Below are 19082 nucleotides of genomic sequence, written 5' to 3'. Positions count from 1 at the left end.
TAAAATTTTCTAGTTATTTTGATTCTTTTGTTTGGCCAGCTGCGCGCACAGAATCTCATCATCATGCTCGAGTGTCTCCAGACCATGCAACTGAGAAATCCACATCGAGCTTCCGTTTGCCCGATATGGAGGGCTTACATTCTCCTCTTATGAGATGCTTTCCTTTATTAGCCGAGGCATAGAATATAAGAACAGGGAGGTTCTGTATAAAACACTCGTTAGACCACAGCTAGAGTACTGCGGCAGTTCTGGTCACCACATTGCAGGAAAGATGTGATTGCACTGGAGAGGGCACAGAGGAGATTTATGAGGATGTTGCCAGGACTGGAGAATTTTAGCTATGAGGAAAGATTTGATAGGCTGGGGTTGTTTTCTTTGCAACAGTGGAGGCTGAGGGGAGACTTAATTGAGGTGTATAAAATTATGAGGGGTCTAGATAGAGTGGATAGGAAGGACCTATTTCCCATAGCAGCGAGGTCAATAACCAGGGGGCACAGATTTAAAGTATTTGGTAGAAGGATTAGGGGGGAGTTGAGGAGAGCTTTTGTCACCCAGAGGGTGGTGGGGGTCTGGAACTTGCTGCCTGAAAGGGCGGTAGAGGCAGAGACCCTCATCGCATTTAAAAAGTACTTGGATATGCACTTGAAGTGCGGTAACCTACAGGGCTACAGACCAAGAGCTGGAAAGTGGGATTAAGCTGGGATAACTCATTTTCGACTGATGCAGATACAATGGGCCGAATGGTCTCCTCTGTGCTGTAAATTTCTATGATTCTATGATTCCTCATTGAGACATACCCTAGGCTTTGGGACCTCCCATTGCACGCAGGACTGGATACTCCCAGACTTTAACCAGATAAAACTGTGTTGGTTGCCATCACAGAAAACCGTTCAACTCCTTGCTGCATCTCTAGCCAGGACAACGATAGCTCAATTGTCAACAGTGCCATGGACTGCCGTGGGCAAACAATGCTCAGGTATCGAATTACTGAGTTCACCAAGAAGACTTTGAACAAACCAATTTGCATTTATATAGCGTCTTTCACATCTTCAGGGAATCCCAAGGCACTTCACAGCCAACCAATTACTTTCGCAGTAGCAAAATACTGCGGATGCTGGAAATCCGAAATAACAACAGAAAATGCTGGAAACACTCAGCAGGCCAGGCAGCATCCGTGGAGAGAGAAACAGAGCTAACGTTTCAGGTCGGAGACGTTGGGCTGGATTTTCATTGAGGAGGCGTGTAGGAGGCGGGACTACAACTTTCAGGGTTGTAGTCCCGCCTCCATCGAGTTGTGGCCAACCCATGCGATTTTGACTTGATTGACCTTGTTGAGCCCGCCCAGCGGGCTCAGCAGGCCAATTAAGGGCCACCTGGCAAAAGGTGACATCACAGATTGATATTTCATCTGTCAAGACCTTTTGACAGATGAAATATCAGCGTTCGACAGCTGTTTGAAGCTGTCAAACACTGACAATCTGTACTCCAGGTTAATTCCTTCCTCTCAGGATGATTTAGAGATCTCTCCAAAACAGAAAGCTGAATGATGCAATTTTTGACAGATCGCAGCCATTCGGCTTTCTGTGCCGGTGAGATGAGGGACTCCCGAAACTTGAAGGAAGGAAGGCTGTAAAGGTAAGTACATGTAAGCAAAACTTCTTTAAACACTTTACACACACCAAACACACTTACCTTTGCACTCATGCACCCATCACTCACCTGAACACCGGACATCTCGACCCCTCCAAGCCCTTCATCCCGACGGCCCGCCTCGCTAACTTGGCGTGGTTTGGAGCCGTCGGGAATCCCACAGTTCACCAATGAAAATAGGGATTAGGCTAAAAACTGCCTGTTAACTACCTGGTAACAGGCAGTTAATTGGCATTAATCCCCTTCCCGCCTCGGGGAGGCGGGTCCCAGTGCGGGTCAGGTACCCGCCTCCTTTGAAACTGGCATGGAGGCGGGTTGGGGGCGGGATGGGTTCGTGCCCCCCGATTTCAGGATTTTAACCCCCCACACGCCTCCAATCCCGCCTCCACGGCCCAATGAAAATCCTGCCCGTTAACTCTGTTTCTCTCTCCACGGATGCTGCCTGCCCTGCTGAGTGTTTCCAGCATTTTCTGTAATGAATTTTGCAGTGTATGTTTTGCTGTTTTGTAGGTAGCAAGCTCCCACAAATAGTAACGAGATGAATGACCTATTAATCTGTTTTAGTGATGTTGGTTGAGGGATAAATGTCAGCCAGGACACCGGGGAGAACTCCCCTGCCCTTCCGTGAATAGTGCCTTAGGATCTTTTACGTCCAACTGATCAGGCAGACGGGGCCACGGTTTAGCGTCTTATCCGAAAGGCGGCACCTCCAACAGTGCAGCACTCCCTCAGTAATGCACATGGAGTGTTAGCCTAGATTCTGGACTCAAGTCTCTGGAGTAGGGCTCGAACCCATGACTGCGAGGCGAAAGCGGTACAAACTGAGCCAAGGCTGACACTGGATTCTAATCTTCCATCACCAGGCCTGTCAACTCAGAGTCAACTGAACCCGAAAGAGACCCGGTGTAATACTTACCCTCCCCAATGAGGAGGATTACTTGTCATGTGCGGAATGGTAAGGAGCTCCTTCAATGGGATGAGAGGCTTGTCCGATGAGGAGAGATTGAGTAGAATGGGCCTATACACTCTGGAGTTCAGACGAATGAGAGGTGATCTCATTGAAATGTATAAAATTCTTAGAGGGCTCGACAGGGTAGAGGCTGAGAGGCTATTTCCCTTGTCTGGAGAGTCATAGGGCTGGGTTTTACGAGCCTCGGCGGCTCCGTGGCGGGCGACGTCGGTGGCGGGTCTCCAACCCCGCCTCTGAAATGAATTTCCCCTGACTGGACTAGGATGAGGGTGAATGTGAGGGGTGGCTAGTGAGATGGGGAAGTGATAATGTAGATAGAGAGGGATGGGTGGAGGTGCAAGGTCATTTGGTGTGAGTACAGATGTGCAGGAGTAGGCTCAGCGCGTTTCCCGGCCAATTAGAGGAAGCGGGTCTGATGACATCATCTGATGACGCAACATCAGCCGGTTTCCTTAAAGGGACCATGGCCGACTTTCCTTTGACATTTGTGCTGTCAGTGTTCTACAGCATTGAGGTGCTGCAAACACTGACAAGCACTGCACAGAGGTGCACGGCTGTACCCAGGCTCTCCCATGACTCCCTCCATATGCTTATGGAAGGAGTCACAGCACACCTGGAGGTCCTCTTCACTTCCAATGGGCGGAAGAGACCTCCCTAGGAGATCAACACAGCCTGGTTGCACATTGCAGAGGAGGTCACAAGCAGGGACGTGGTCAGGAGGACCTGGGTGCAGTGCCGCAAACCTTTCAATGATCTCAGTAGATCATGAAACGTTAGTACAAAGCCACACTCAACCTCATCCTGCTGTGCCTCTCATCACATCTCCATCACTCTGCCTTCCCTACCCTACTCCTGCACATCCTTACTCACACCAACTTACCTTGCACCGCCACCCATCCCTCTCTATCTACATTATCACTTCCCCATCTCACTAGCCACCCCTCACATTCACCCTCATCCTAGTCCAGTCATACCAAGTAACAACACATAAGGGTAGGCACTTGGGTGTTTTATGCAATGTTCATGTAAAGTTTCTGTTAATGTGCTGTCAAACATTGAAACCTTTATTTTCAACACTTTGCGTTCTTGGACAGATTTGTGTGAACCTTTGGAAGTGGCTCAGTGAGTTGCAGTGAATGGTGAGACATAACGGTACCCCCTGCAATAGTCAAGAGTGTGAAAGGAATGCCTTGGGCATTGTAGGGATGCTTTATGGTGCTGTTGTGGGGTGGTGCCAACCTGACACATCATGTGGCAGCCAGGGTGTACATCAAGTGAAGTAAATCTGGCCATGGTGAGGCCATCCCTGGTCTCCCAGGCAGCAATGTGGTCGGGTGCTGATGCCCTCTGTCCTGTGCAGCATCAGTTGATTGCGGAGAAGGTTGGTGTCGGTGTTGTTGTTGGTGCTGCTGGTGTGCCTGATGATGCTGGTATTGGGGCTGATCGTGGTGGGATTATGTGGACCAAGGTGAGAGAGTTTCAAGGGCACCCATGCTGATGGAATAGATGGCAGATGAAGTAGAGATGACAGAAGCGATCTGTCAATGGTGAGAGAGGTAATTAGGTCAGATTGGATGGAGACTTGTGTAAAGACTTGCAGCATTCTGAATTTTTTGTGGAAATGCAGTTTACAGAAGCTAGTGGTTAAGGGAACATTTCTCAATCAGCTGGGAGCTTTGACTTGGCATTTGTAGCTGTCAACTCATCAGCTGATTCAATGGCCGGTGACCTCCCGCCTCAGCTTCACAGACAAGGTCTAGGCACAGCGGGAAACCGATGGGCAACCTGTCAAATCCAAAAAGCTGGGGAAAAAACCATTCATAAGTGACTGTAAACAAGCCACTAATGATTTTAATTGCCTCCCCCGCCGCTGCATGTCGGGTCTGCTCAGCACTGACACACCCAACATTTGGTAAAGGCGCGTGGCGGCAGGTTCACAGCGGCGTCCCGAGCCACTGGGGGAAAAACACTTTCCCACCTGACCCGCCACCGATCACGCCCGCTGACCCCTCGCAAAATCCAGCCCATAGTCTCAGGATAAGGGGTCAGCCATTTAGGACTGAGATGAGGAGAAATTTCTTCACTCAGAGGGTTGTGAATCTTTGAAATTCTCTACCCCAGAGGGCTGTGGAGGCTCAGTCGTTGAGTATATTCAAGGCAGAGATCGATAGATTTTTGGTCTCTAGGGGAATCAAGGGATATGGGGATCGGGTGGGAAAGTGAAATTGAGGTCGAACATCAGCCATGATCTTATTGAATGGCGGAGCAGGCTCGAGGGGCCATGTTGCATACTCCTGCTCCTATTACTTATGTTCTTATTGCAACAGTGACTACACTTCAAAAAGTACTTCAAAAAGCACTTTGGATTGTCCTAAGGTCATGAAAGGTGCTATAAAATGCAAGGAAAGAGGAATAATGGGATATGAGCTTATATTCCGGACCGGGTGCTTACAGACCGGTAAGCCTGACATCGGTAGTGGGGAAAATGCTAGAGTCCATTATAAAAGATGTAATAGCAGAGCACTTGGAAAACAGTGACAGGATCGGACAAAGTCAACATGGATTTACAAAAGGTAAATCGTGCTTTACTAATCTACTGGAATTTTTTGAGGATGTAACTGGTAAAATAGATAAGGGAGAACCAGTGGATGTGGTGTATTTGGACTTTCAGAAGGCTTTCGATAAGGTCCCGCATAAGAGATTAGCGTGTAAAGTTAAAGCACATGGGATTGAGGGCAAGGTATTGACGTGGATAGAGAACTGGTTGGCAGACAGAAAGCAAAGAGTTGGAATAAACGGGTCTTTTTCCGAGTGGCAGGCAGTGACTAGTGGGGTAACGCAGGGATCGGTCCTTGAACCCCAGCTATTCACAATACAGTATATATTAATGATCTAGACAAGGGAACTAGATGTAATATCTCCAAGTTTGCAGATGTCACAAAGCTGGGTGGGCGTGTGTGCTGTGAGGAGGATGCCAAGAAACTCCAGTATGATTTGGGCAGGTTGGGTGATTGGGCAGAAGCATGGCAGATGCAATATAACGTGGATAAATGCGAGGTTATCCACTTTGGTGTCAAAAACAGGAAGGCAGATTATTATCTGAATGGCAATAGATTGGGAGAAGGGGAAGTGCAACGAGACCTGGGTGTCCTTGTGCACCAGTCACTGAAGGTAAGCATGCAGGTGCAGCAGGCAGTTAGAAAGGCAAATGGTATGTTGGCCTTCGTAGCGAGAGGATTTGAGTACAGGAACAAGGATGTCTTGCTGCAGTTGTACAGGGCCTTGGTGAGACCACATCTTGAGTATTGTGTGCAGTTTTGGTCGCCTTATCTGAGGAAGGATGTTCTTGCCATGGAAGGAGTGCAGCGAAAATTCACCAGGCTGATACCTAGGATGGCAGGAATGACGTATGAGGAGAGATTGGGTCGATTATACTTGTTGGAGTTTAGAAGAATGAGAGGGCATCTCATTGAAACTTAATAAAATTCTGACAGGACTGGACAGACTAGATGCAGGAAGGATGTTCCTGATGGTCGGGGAGTCCAGAACCAGGGGTCACAGTCTAAGGATAAGGGGTAAACCATTTAGGACTGAGATGAGGAAGAATTTCTTCACCCAGAGAGTGGTGAACCTGTGGAATTCTCTACCACAGAAGGCAGTAGAGGCCAATTCATTAAATATATTCAAGAAGGAGTTGGATATATTTCTTAAGGCTAAAGGGATCAAGGGATATGGAGAGAAGGCAGGGACAGGGTACTGAATTTGGATGATCAGCCATGATCTCATTGAATGGCGGAGCAGGCTCGAGGGGCCGAATGGCCTACTCCTGCTCCTATGTTCTATGTTTCTATTCCCTTGAGTATAGAAGATTAATGGGTGATCTAATTGAGGTGTTTAGGATGATTAAAGGAGTTGATTGGGTAGATAGAGAGAAACCATTTCCTCTGGGTCAGAACAAGACGGAGCAGGCTCGAGGGGCCGAATGGCCTACTCCTGCACCGACTTTTTATGTAATGTCATCCAGTGCCTGTTCGATGAAGATGCCGAATTGAATTGGGTGAGAGTGGACAACTTTGCCCTCCTCTTCTTTTGATGTCACGGACTAGGAAACCTAAGCTGCTTTATTTTTGATGTATTAAAAAGAAAACCATTGGCGGTATTTAACAGACTGCTTCTCAATACCTCAAATGGGCCCAAATTCTCTCTCTGTCGAATTTGTTGATTCTCTTTGAAAGCGGATAAATTGTCCTCAGCATTTTTGTCTATCTTGTCACAACAAAGGATTTGTTTGTCGGAAGATTGTTATGGTTTGATGATAAGAATATTGTATGTATGTACAACCTGCTATAATGGCTGTCTAAAATGTACTTTTTGATTGTTGTCAGGAGGCACTTAGGAAAGTCAGTGGAAGCAATGTAAACAGGTTTCCTCTGAACCTTTGAAAGCTCCATAATCTTACATAAAGCCACAATCTGCCCTACACATTCTTTATGAGAGAAAACTTCAGCATGCTCCCTTCTGGTTACTCAACCAGTCTGCAAAGAATCCAATATATGGACAGCAGCGATCCAAACAACTACCCTTAGAGCCACTGATATCAGTGAGATTCTTTGCTAGTTTTTGTTCTCACAGGTTGCTCTCAGTGAGTGAGGTCTCTTCAAGGTCCAGATGTCGCCAAGATGATATTCCAGGTGATGGAAGTTCAGCGCCATGTCAACCCTCCATTGCAGACTGGGTGATCCACAATACTCCAGGGCAGTATTGACGATTGACCGGCTCCACTGGCTCAATAATGGAACCTTGAGGTGTCAGTGGCTGGCTCAGATTCTTCTCATTAAATAACCGTGTTAAGCTGAACAGTTTTAGCGAGTTAAACATCAGCAGTACCCTGTGCCACGCTAGATTATCCCCTCTGCCTTGGCTCTGCCAAGCTGCAGAAACAGAAATTCTACCAATACCAATCTGTGTTGATCTTTAATCTCCATGCGAGTAGTATTTCTAATCCCATGTGCCCACCTTGTTCCCATACCCTTTTAATCCCCTTTCCTTCAACCCTCCATCCAAACTATGTTGAGATGCTCTCACTTCAGTAACTACTCGGATCGCACATTCCACCCGTTGATCTGACTTCATTTCCCTAATGAGCCTCTCAGTCTCTAAAGATGCTTCAAAGTGCCACTTCAAAGGCCCTCTGCTCACTCCTAAAAAGGTCTCCTTTTCAGAGTTACCTTAACAAGATCCTGCTTGATGGATCGTTTTAGTTCTAGCTTCAGTTCCCTTGTGACAAAGGCAAAAAAATCATCGACCAGCTCTTCCTCTATCGAGGTTGTCTTATCACACCGACCTGGTCCCAGGCTGAGTACAGGAGCGAGGATGTCTTGCTGCAGTTGTACAGGGCCTTGGTGAGACCACACCTTGAGTATTGTGTGCAATTTTGGTCGCCTTATCTGAGGAAGGATGTTCTTGCCATGGAGGGAGTGCAGCGAAGAGTCACCAGACTGATACCTGGGATGGCAGGAATGACGTATGAGGAGAGATTGGGTCGATTAGGCCTATATTCGCTCGAGTTTAGAAGAATGAGAGGGGATCTCATTGAAACTTATAAAATTCTAACAGGACTAGACAGACTAGATGCAGGAAGGCTGTTCCCGATGGCGGGGGAGTCCAGAACCAGGCGTCACAGTCTAAGGATAAGGGGTAAGCCATTTAGGACTGAGATGAGGAGGAATTTCTTCACCCAGAGAGTGGTGAACCTGTGGAGTTCTCTACCACAGAAGACAGTTGAGGCCAATTCATTAAATATATTCAAGAAGGAGTTAGATATATTTCTTGAGGCTAAAGGGATCAAGGGATATGGGGAGAAAGCAGGGACAGGGTACTGAATTTGGATGATCAGCCATGATCGCATTGAATGGCGAAGCAGGCTCGAGGGGCCGAATGGCCTATTCCTGCTCCTATCTTCTAGGTTTCTTCTATGGTCCCAGGCTTCTTGTTGAGTGTGGCTGAACACCTTGGCAATATCACTCGTAGCACAGAGGCCACCAGCCACCAACAACAATAACAACTTGCATTTACATAGCGCCTTTAACGTAGTAAAACATGCCCAAGGTGCTTCACAGGAGCGATTATCAAACAACGTTTGACACCGAGTCACATAAGGAGATATTAGGACAGGTGACCAAAACCTTGGTCAAAGAGGTAGGTTTTAAGGGACGTCTTAAAGGAGGAGAGAGAGGTGGAAAGGCGGAGAGGTTTAGGGAGGGAATTCCAGAGCTTAGGGCCCTGGCAACAGAAGGCACGGCTGCCAATGGTGGAGCGATTAAAATCAGGGACATGCAGGAGGCCAGAATTGGAGGAGCGCAGTGATCTTGCTATGACTTGGCAGTCAACTCTTGGTTATGAGGCCAGCGTCTTGCCCCAGGCAAGTAGAAGCTGCGGTCTCGATGAAGGACGGAACTGGCCATTGGTGCAAAAGTCCCTAGTGACATCGGATCAGCCAATGGGAAACGCACAGGACAAGTTTGGCTGTTTACAATCCTGTGTGAATGCCACGTAACTAGTGAACCTTAGAAAGGAAGCAGAGAGCTCCACTGCTAGATAGAGATGAATTTGACAACCTAAAACTTAAATTTGGAGATGAGGCAGAACAAGTCTCCTATTCACCAGCAAGAGTAGAGGTTCTGTCATTGCACCTGAGAACAATTGTAAACTCAGAAATGTAAGTGTAGTTGGCTTGTCCAGTTCATAGGAAGGAAGTAAAGAAAGAAGGGGAGGGAGGAAGGGAGGGAGGAAGGAAAGAAGGAAGGAAGGAAGGGAGGGAAGAAAGAAGGAAGGGAGGGAGGGAAGAAACATAGGAACAGGAGGAGGCCATTCAGCCCCTCAAGCCTGTTCCGCCATTCAATTAGATCATGATTGATCTGTACCTTAACTCCGTCAAACCCAGTTTTTTAAGTTAATGTTTAGTAAACCCACAGAATGCCCCAGTAATTTTCCTAACTCTCTCTCTCTCTTCTGTGTTTGGACGCTCAGTATCCTGATTATGTAATAGCAGAGGTTCAGTCACTGATCCAATCTCGGAGAGTTCAGGGCTGCACTTGGTCAAGTAATACATAAATCCTGAAACCTCAATAACATTAAGAGAAAATGCTGCATTGATGTAGGTTCAGAGCAGACCTGCAGTCCCTTGGGGAATCAGGCGTTCTTTTTATTTGATAATATAATTCATGTTTGAAGATTGAGCTGCTTGTATTGAAGGAAATGTCATCATCTGTAATAGAGCCTGCAATTCAGTGGAGATTATAACATTAGATCAAGGACCTATGACATTTCATAAACATTTATTAAGCTCGAAGAAGTTGTCCCTTTTTTATTAGAAAAGAGACAATGCTAAACTCTTTGTGGCAAATAGGATTAGTGAATTCATCAATACCTTTATTTGGGTGTTGGGCGTAAGGAATACTCTTCATGGCCAATTATAATGGAAAAAAAGAAAGACTTGCATTTCTATAGCACCTTTCACCACCTCAGGACGTCCCAAAGCGCTTCACAGCCAATGAAGTACTTTTTGAAGTGTAGTCACTGTTGCAATGTAGGAAACGCGGCAGCCAGTTTGCACGCAGCAAGCTCCCACAAACAGCACTGTGATAATCTGTTGTTAGTGAAGTTGATTGAGGGATAAATATCAGGCAGGACACAGGGGAGAACTCCCCCTGCTCTTCTTCAAAATAGTGCTGTGGGATCTTTTACGTCCACCTGAGAGGGCTGACGGGGGCCTCGGTTTCATAATCATAATAATCATCATAATCAACTTTATTGTCATTGTTAGTGCACAAGTGCAGTCCAACGAAATGTAGGCTTGCGGCTCCCGAGAGTGTACATTTAGATTAAGACATTTAAACATTCAACATACATCTGGCTTGTAATACATTAACATAAACATAACAAAGTGCATTGGCAGATGTGCAGGCTTTAGAGTTTATTTGTGGAGTTCAATAGGATGACAGCCCTGGGAAAGAAGCTGTTCCTAAATCTGGTCGTTCGGGTGCGAATGCATCTGTAGCGTCTCCCAGATGGCAGGAGGGCGAACAGACTGTGGCTGGGGTGGGTAGGGTCTTTGATGATGGTCCGTGGCCTCCGTAAACAGCGTTTCTGGTATGTGTGCTCTATGGTCGGTAGCCGGGTGCCGGTAATGCGTTGGGCAGTTTTGACTACCCGCTGCAGGGCTTTCCGGTCATAGTAGCTACAGCTGCCATACCACGCTGTGATACAGTTCGTCAGGATGCTCTCTATTGTGCATCCAATCATCCTCATCCAAAAGACGGCAATTCTGACAGTGCAGCACTCCCTCAGCACTGCACTGGGAGTGTCAGCCTAATTTTTTGTGTTCAAGTCTCTGGAGCGGGACTTGATCCCACGACCTTCTGACTCAGAGGTGAGAGTGCTGCCCACTGAGCCACAGCTGATGCTAATAAAAAAAAATCGAGCTCAGGATTTTAAGTAATTTGGGTTTGGCTGGTTTTACTCTTGAGTCAGAAGGTGGGAAAGTTACGGCCCCATTCCCAAGATTTGGACTCGTAATCTAGGGCTGACACTTCAGGGCAGTTCTCAGGGGGGTTGCTGCAATGTCGGAGGTGGTTGCTGTACCTAGTCTGTCTGTTCAGTGGATATAAGAGGTCCCACGGCAATATTCGAAGTAAAGCAGGGAATTCCCTTGGGCATCTTGTAAGGGGTGGTGTGTGGGTCAGCTTCGCCTCTGACTTATGAGCGGTTCGAATCGCTCCCACTCCCTTGGTTCTAGCCCTGGACTTATTTGGGAGTTGTAATGAAATTGCAGCAGACAACTGAATTTGATTCAAGAACTTTGGTTTTTATTTGAGAAGGAAAAATACAATACAATAATCTTAACACTCTAATAAAATGAGGAAACACTTCGACATACACGAGGGAAAAATTACAGTAGACAAATACCTCACCCCTCCCAATCCCACCTTACTAGCTAAGTTGGACTCTAAAGGACCAGGGATAATGCTCACCAAGCGCAGGAATAGTTTGTAGAGTGGAAAAACTTGCAGATCTTTGGTTTCTTCTGAGTTGGTTTCTTGTTGGTCGCGGTGGCCCAGTATTACCTGGTTGGCTTCTGGTAATATTTGGTTGTTGGTTTCGTGGGGCCCTTGGTGCCGCGAGGTGTCCGATGATGTGTTACTTCGTCTTCTTCTTCTTCGAGAGAGAGAGAACTGCTTCCAGATGCTTGCTTCTGAAACCGCCGAGTTTCGATAGTGTTTTAAACTTGAACGCTGGGTCTCTCCTTTCTTCTCGAACTGGTTGAACTGTTTCAGTTGAACTCCTTCAGCTGAACTGTACTTATCGAACTAATCGAACCCATCGAACTCGTCGAACTGATTTCTTGTGGAGACAGGTCTTTAGTTTATACTAATTGAGGCCTGCTTATCTGCCCGCCAAATCAGTCTCGGTTCATTGTTAAATTTTGGGCGGGCTCGTTAACATTGATTGGTCCCATTAATTTAACTGGTTTCTGGATGGTCCATCGAAACCAACATTGGCTTTAAATGACTGTTTAATCTTTGGTCCGATTAGTAAGTTTTGTCTTCTCCTGCTGGGGCCAGGATCCCTTTTATTGATCAGTGGCATGTACTGCATTATGCATACCCTTGATGGCTCTGTAATTTTGGTGGGAACTGCTCTTCTGTGGGCCTTTTGTCATTTATGTGAAATGACTGAGACAGCGCAGAACATTCCCAGACAGTTTGGCCTATGCCAATACCCAAACTGCTTGTTTTTACAGAGGCCCATCCCAACCCCTTTTGTCGCAGCCTTCCACAGGCCTGGACATGCCCTTTTTAAAATAACCAAAATCTTGGGGCTTTGAGTTTAAGCCCCTTTTTGGCCCAACATTCTTTAAAACAGTCCAACAATCTCTTCTTTGAGGTAATCTTCTTGGTTTGAGAGAATCTGCAGAATTTTGCGAACCTTACAATCTAGACCAACATTCCTCCCTTAGCACATGTAGGTTTCTCAGTAGCTTGGATTGGAGACTCTCAGACATGTATGTCAGACATCCAACTGACCCAAATAAAAATCTAGGATGCCTCTACGTGTGAACAGAAACTACAGTCGTGCTCTGGAACACCGAGGTCCTGCATGTCATAGAGTAATAGGGGGAAAAACTCAGTTGGTAGCGCCACCCGTTAGCGCCTTAAGAGGGCGCTAAGTGGGGCGCAAACCAACTAGCGCCCGGGCGTGGCGATATCTGCGCCTCGCGCGAAATTGACCGGACATTTTGCGGCGGCGCTAAACACTACCGCCACAATCTCCTGTGTCGGCAGATCGTGACGTCAGTCAAGTGCGCAACGCCCCGGTAGCGCCCCGGACTGGAAATTGAGTGGCGCCCCCTGCCTTACCGCCTGCCGCTAGCAATGACAGGTTGAGGGGAGCGTTTTGCAGTCAGGAAGGGACTGGGGGAGCGCTATTTAAAGGCGACCGCTTCCTGTGTTTTTTTGTTGGTGACATTTTTGCACCACGCATTCTGAGAGAGAGAGAGAGACTTCTGGAGAGATTCAACGCTGTGTGAAGGAGTTTTGGATACTGAGCAGCACTTTGCAGGTTCATTTTGATTTGCCCTTCCTTGTATCTATTTAGAAGTGACTGTGGGGTCTGCACTCTGAGCTCTTTCCCTGGGCCTCTCCATTGTTCTTTCCAGCAGATTTGATGTACAGGTCTCTCCAGGCCGAGATTCAAGGCTGCAATGAACAGGATGTGGATGGAGAGCAAGATAAACCCTCCCCTTTAAGATAAAAACAGAAAATGCTGGAGAAACTCAGCAGGTCAAGCAGCATCTGTGAAGAGAGAAACAGAGTTAACGTTTCAGGTCGATGACCTTTCGTCAGAACTCCCCTTTAAGAACTGGCCGGTGCCAGTGTGTCTGTGTTCCATTGCTGACTGACATCACATGAGCTTTGCCAGCGCTCTGAGGTAGCGCCTCGCTCCTCGGCGTTAGCGCCTTAAGACAGGTGTGTAGCGCCTGATTTAGCGCTCCAATCACCTCCAGGGGCGATAAAAGCCAAGTTTGCTGTCGGAGGCGATAATTAGCGCCAGGCGCTAATCTTTGCGTCCGGCCGATAATTGCACCCCAAATGGGGCAATACCGAATTTCTCCCCCATAGAGTTATACAGCACAGAAAGAGGCCCTTCGGCCCATCGTGTCCATGCTGGCCATCAAGCCCTGTCTATTCTAATCCCATTTTCCAGCACTTGGTCCGTAGCCTTGTATGCTATGGCTTTTCAAGTGCTCATCTAAATGCTTCTTGAATGTTGTGAGGGTTCCTGTCTCTACCACCCTTTCAGGCAGTGAGTTCCAGATTCCAACCACCCTCTGGGTGAAAAAGTTTTTCCTCAAATCCCCTCTAAACCTCCTGCCCCTTACCTTGAAACTATGCCCCCTGGTTATTGACCCCTCTACTAAGGGGAAAAGTTGTTTGTAACAGGATCCTATTCCCCAGCTTTGGAAAGCAGTTAGGAAAACAAATGGTATGTTGGCCTTTATTACAAAAGGATTTGAGTATAAGAGTAAAGACGTCTTACTGCAATTATATAGGGCTCTGGTGAGACCACACCTGGAGTATTGTGTACAGTTTTGGTCTCCTTACCTAAGGAAGGATATACTTGCCATAGAGGGAGTGCAACGAAGGTTCACCAGACTGGTTCCTGGGTTGCGGGGATTGCCCTATGAGGAGAGATTGAGTAGACGAGGCCTATATTCTCTAGAGTTTAGAAGAATGAGAGGTGATCTCATTGAAACATACAAAATTCTTACAGGGCTTGACAGGGTAGATGCAGGGAGGATGTTTCCCCTGGCTGGGGAGTCTAGAACCAGGGGTCACAGTCTCAGAATAAGGGGTCAGCCATTTAGGACTGAGAGGAGGAGAAGTTTCTTCACTCAGAGGGTGGTGCATCTTTGGAATTCTCTACCCCAGAGGGCTGTGGAGGCTCAGTCGTTGAGTATATTCAAGACAGAGAGCGATAGATTTTTGAATATTAAGGGAATCAAGGGATAGTGCAGGAAAGTGGAGATGAGGTAGAAGATCAGCCATGATCTTATTGAATGGCGGAGCAGGCTCAAAGGGCTCCTATTTCTTATGTCCCATGATGAGGTTTGAGGGGTCAAGGAGGAATTTTCCAGAGTACTTTTTTCCCTTGTTGGCCCTGGGCTTTTGCTTTGTCTTATTTGCCTCTCCCAGGAGATTACATGGTTGCGGGGCTGGCGGTCAGTGGTCGGGCGGCGGGGGGGGGGGGCGGGGAAGTGTTTAGTCATGATGCTCCAGCCATCGTAAGTGTGTGGGGCCGGCTTGATGAACCAGCTGGACTTCTCCTGCCTTTCAATTCCGTAGGCTTATGAGCTGCTGGTTTCTGAAACTGATCTCAGACACCGTTCTCTTTCTCCCTGCTCCCTTTTAGGGACAAGCAACACCACAAGGAAACCAGATTAACTGGTCATGAATCTCATATGTGGGACCTTGCTGTGCACAAAATTAGCCTGACTGCCTTTCAGAAGTAATTCACTGGCTGTGAGGTGCTGATGTACTGAGGAGGTGATAAGGCCCTATATAAATGTAAATTCTTACAAGCTGAAGCTGTATTACGATCATGGAGAGGCGTGTACATGAGATGGGCTCATGATACAGGCTCGTACCTGATGACAAAGCACATACGATAGCCTAACAGGAATGGTGAGAATTCCAATTGTTCAGCTGAGGAAACAGAGATATTAATTGATGTCTTAGTGCTAAATCATTGCTGCTCATGTCGGTGTCCCTTAGAGGATGAGACTGGGGAATTAATAATGGGAAACAGGGAAATGGCAGAGACTTTGAACAAATATTTTGTATCGATCTTCACGGTAGAAGACACTAAAACCACCCCAATAACACATAATCAAGGGGCTATAGGGAGGGGGGAACTTAAAACAATCACTATCACTAAAGAAAAAGTACTCGGTAAAATAATGGGACTAAATGTGTACAAGTCCCCTGGACCTGATGACCTGCATCCTAGGGTCTTAAAAGAAGTGGCTGCAGAGACAGTGGATGCTTTGGTTGCAATCTACCAAAATTCCCTGGATTCTGGAGAGGTCCCAGCGGATTGGAAAACCACAAATGTACCACCCCTGTTTAAGAAGGGAGGGAGACAGAAAGCAGGAAACTATAGACCAGTTAACCTAATATCTGTCATTGGGAAAATGCTTATTAAGGAAGCAGTAGCAGGACGTTTAGAAAATCATAATACAGTCAAGCAGAGTCAGCATGGTTTTATGAAAGGGAAATCATGTTTGACAAATTTGCTGGAGTTCTTTGAGGATGTAACGAGTAGGGTGGATAAAGGGGAACCAGTGGATGTGGTGTATTTGGATTTCCAGAAGGCTTTCGATAAGGTGCCACATAAAAGGTTACTGCACAAGATAAGAGCTCACGGGGTTGGGGGTAATATATTAGCATGGATAGAGGATTGGCTAACTAACAGAAAACAGAGAGTCGGGATAAATGGGCCATTTTCCGGTTGGCAAACTGTAACTAGTGGGGTGCCACAGGGATCAGTGCTGGGGCCTCAACTATTTACAATCTATATTAATGACTTGGATGAAGGGACCGAGTGTAATGTAACCAAATTTGCTGCTGATACAAAGATAGGTGGGAAAGCAAGTTGTGACGAGGACACAAAGAATCTCCAAAGGGATATAGACAGGCTAAGTGAGTGGGCAAACATTTGGCAGATGGAGTATAATGTGGGAAAGTGTGAGGTTATCCACTTTGGTAAGAAAAATAAAAAAACAGGATTTTCCCAGATATTGATGTCCCTCTGAGTTAGTGCAGCATTTTGAGTCCTGTCACTGTGAGTAATATTATCCTTCTGTATAAATGCTTGGATTAAAGGATACGTGTATAACTGTGTGGCGTTGTATGGGTCTGTGTCTCCTGAATTATTTCCCATCAGTAACATCCTCAGATTGAGTAAGATGGTCCGAATTTCTTCAAGGCGTTTAAACTTGAAGATGTCACGTTTTTAAAGAATAAACTATTAAATTATGCTGGCCGTATTGTGGTATTGGAGTGTTGCAGTCAAATAAAATGAAAGTAACATTCATATCGCGCCTTTCACGACCTCAGGATGTCCCAAAGCGCCTTACAGCCGATGAAGCACTTTTTGAAGTGTAGTCGCTGTTGTAATAGAGGAAGCGCAGCAGCCAATTCACGCACAGCAAGCTCCCACAAACAGCAATGTGATCATGACCAGATAATGTGTTATTTTTTAGTGTTCCTGGTTGAGGCTAAACTATTGGCCAGGACACCAAGGAGAACTGCCCTCCTCCTCTTCAAAATAGTGCCGTGGGATCTTTTACGTGCACCTGAGAGGGCAGCCGGGGCCTCGGTTTAACGTCTCACCCAAAAGACGGCACCTCCGACAGTGCAGCACTCCCTCAGTACTGCACTGGGAGTGTCGGCCTGGATTATGTGCTCAGATCTCTGGAGTCTGCTCTCTCAGGTGGATGTAAAAGATCCCATGGCACTATTCGAAGTAGAGCTTGGGAGTTCTCCCCAGTGTCCTGGACAAAATCTAACCCTCAATCAACACCTAATAACACTTGATCTGGTAATTTATCTCATTGGCTGCCTGCATTTTCTATATTGCAACAGTGACTACACTTCAGAAGTATTTCATTGGCTATAAAGCGCTTTGGGATGTCCTGATGTCATGAAAGGTGCTATGAAAATTAGTCCCACTCCCCTTGCTCTTTCCCCTTAGCCCAGGACATTTTTCCTTTTCTAGTATATATCCAATTACCTTTTGAAAATTATTACTGAATCAGGTAGTACATTCCAGACCATAACAACTCGCTGCATAAAAAAATGTTTCCTCATGTCGTCTCTGGTTCTTTTGGCAATTACCTTAAATCTGTGTCCTCTGGTTACCGACCCTCCTGCCACTGGAAACAGTTTCTCCTTATTTACTCTATCAAAACCGTTCAAGATCTTGAACACCTCTATCAAACCTCCCCTGCTCTGAGCAAAAAAACTCCAGCTTCTCCAGTCTCTCCACGTAACTTAAGTCTTTCATCCCTGGAACCATTCCAGTAAATCTCCTCTGCACCCTCTCCAAGGCCTTGACATCCTTCCGAAAGTGTGGTGCCCAGAATTGAACACAATACTCCAGCTGGGGCCTAACCAGTGTTTTATAAACGTTCAGCATAACTTCCTTTGGACTCTGTGCTTCTATTTATAAACCCAAGGATCCCATCTGCCTTTTTAACAGCCTTCTTGACTTGTGGTCACTGAGCTGCATTGGCTCCTCTCCCACCAATATGCTGAATTCAGAATCTTCAAAATAGTGGCCGTGGGATCTTTTACGTCCACCTGAGAGGGTAGACTGGGCCTCGGTGATGTGCCTCAATAATTCCGAGACTCGATGTTAGCGAAACAAAACAAGGCTTTTATTAACTTAGAAGGTAACATGCAGTGGAGAGAGGTATCTTCCATCTGGAGGGCTGCAGTACTGGATATGAGGCCAGACTGAGCTTGCTTACATAGGGGTCAGGTATGGGCGGAGCCCTACACACAATACATTACAATATACAATACAATGGTGAGGAGACGGAACTGAGGTAAGGGAACTGAAACCTGAAACCAACCACAGTCACAGGCAGTGATGAATGGAATATTTCATCACACTCGGTTTAACGTCTCATCCGAAAGACGGCACCTCCGACAGTGCAGCACTCCCTCAGCACTGCACTGGGAGTGTCAGCCTGGATTATGTGCTCAAGTCTCATGAAATGGGACTCTGCACCCAAAACCTTCTGCCTCAGAGGCAAGTGTGCTACCCATTGAGTTGTAGCTGACCTGCTCCAGGTGTTTGGGGCTTGTCACCATTTTGCTTCTAGCTGGAAACGATAAATTGATCGGTACATTTGGCCGGTTTCTTGTTCACTTGCCTTGTTTATTGGTTAACATTTGTAACTTTATCGCTGCAGAGATTCCCTCCTCAGTTGTTTTAGATCCATGAGGCGTGTAACCTGGGATTCTGACTTTATAGACTGCACAATTGGGTCTAGTTTCAAATGGGAATTTTATGTTGTGTGAGGAGAATGTGAGCTTGTATGTCAAGTGCTTGATCCTGCGGAATTGCCTTTGATGAGCAATTCTTTTGGTCTTGTTTCAGGAAATTGATATAGTCCGAAAAGATGGAGGCGAGCAGGTAATAAAGATGATGGCGATGGTTGATTGTAACAAGTAAAAATGAAACCTCTTTCAAGTCATAAGATGTGCTGAAGTGTCAGCTTGGCTCAGTTGATAGCACTCGCACTGCTGAGCGAGAAAGTTGAGGGGCCAGGCACCACGGATTAAGCACCTAATCTAGGCTGACATTTCAGTGCAGTGGAGATGCCGGTGTTGGA

Source organism: Somniosus microcephalus, chromosome 16, assembly GCF_052327205.1.
Source record: "Somniosus microcephalus isolate GS21.2 chromosome 16, FLI_Smic_1.0, whole genome shotgun sequence".
In the NCBI taxonomy this organism is placed as follows: Eukaryota; Metazoa; Chordata; class Chondrichthyes; order Squaliformes; family Somniosidae; genus Somniosus; species Somniosus microcephalus.
This window is presented reverse-complemented; position numbering follows the sequence as displayed.